Raw genomic sequence first — 1,569 nt, forward strand, 5'->3', positions numbered from 1 at the left:
TAGTCAATAAAGCAGAAATAGATGTTTTTCTGGAACTCTCTTGCTTTTTCGATGATCCAGCGGATGTTGGCAATTTGATCTCTGGTTCCTTGCCTTTTCTAAAATCAGCTTGAACATCTGGAAGTTCATGGTTCACATATTGCTGAAGCCTGGCCTGGAGAATTTTGGCATTACTTTGCAAGTGTGTGAGATGAGTGCAATTGTGCGGTAGTTTGAGCATTCTTTGGCATTGCCTTTCTTTGGGATTGGAATGAAAACTGACCTTTTCCAGTCCTGTGGCCACTGCTGAGTTTTCCAAATTTGCTGGTATATTGAGTGCAGAACTTTCACAGCATCATCTTTCAGCATTTGAAATAGCTCAACTGCAATTCCGTCACCTCCACTAACTTTGTTCATAGTGATGCTTTCTAAGGTCCACTTGACTTCACATTCCAGGATATCTGGCTCTAGGTGAATGGGAGTGATCACACCATCATGATTACCTGGGTCGTGAAGATCTTTTTTGTACAGTTCTTCTGTGTATTCTTGCCACCTCTTCTTAATATCTTCTGCTTCTGTTAGGTCCATACCATTTCTGTCCTTTATCGAGCCCGCCTTTGCATGAAATGTTCCCTTGGTATTTCTGATTTTCTTGCAGAGATCTCTAGTCTTTCCCATTCTGTTGTTTTCCTCTATTTCTTTGCATTGATCACTGAAGAAGGCTTTCTTATCTCTTCTTGCTATTCTTTGGAACACTTCGTTCAGATGTATATGTCTTTCCTTTTATCCTTTGCTTTTCGCTTCGCTTCTTTTCACAGCTACTTGTAAGGCCTCCTCAGACAGTCATTTTGATGTTTTACATTTATTTTTCTTGGGGATGGTCTTGATCCCTGTCTCCTGTACAATGTCAAGAACCTCTGTCCATAGTTCATCAGGCACTCTATCAGATCTAGTCCCTTAAATCTATTTCTCATTTCCACTGTATAATCAAGTTTCAGTTTATTCTTAATATTAGTTATGTCTTCAGATCAGATCAGATCAGATCAGTTGCTCAGTCATGTCCGACTCCTTGCGACCCCATGAATCCCAGCACGCCAGGCCTCCCTGTCCATCACCAGCTTACAGAGTTCACTCAGACTCACGTCCATCGAGTCAGTGATGCCATACAGCCATCTCATCCTCTGTCATCCCCTTCTTCTCCTGCCCCCAATCCCTCCCAGCATCAGGGTCTTTTCCAATGAATCAACTCTTCACATGAGGTGGCCAAAGTACTGGAGTTTCAGCTTTAAAATCATTCCTTCCAAAGAACACCCCGGGCTAATCTCCTTCAGAATGGACTGGTTGGATCTCCTTGCAGTCCAAGGGACTCTCAAGAGTCTTCTCCAACACCACAGTTCAAAAGCATCAATTCTTTGGCGCTCAGCCTTCTTCACAGTCCAACTCTCATATCCATACATGACCACAGGAAAAACCATAGCCTTGACTAGACGAACCTTTGTTGGCAAAGTAATGTCTCTGCTTTTGAATATGCTATCTAGGTTGGTCATAACTTTCCTTCCAAGAAGTAAACGTCTTTTAATTTCATGGCTG

The sequence above is a fragment of the Bison bison genome, unplaced genomic scaffold (genome assembly GCF_000754665.1).
Source record: "Bison bison bison isolate TAMUID 2011002044 unplaced genomic scaffold, Bison_UMD1.0 scf7180017864308, whole genome shotgun sequence".
NCBI lineage: Eukaryota > Metazoa > Chordata > Mammalia > Artiodactyla > Bovidae > Bison > Bison bison.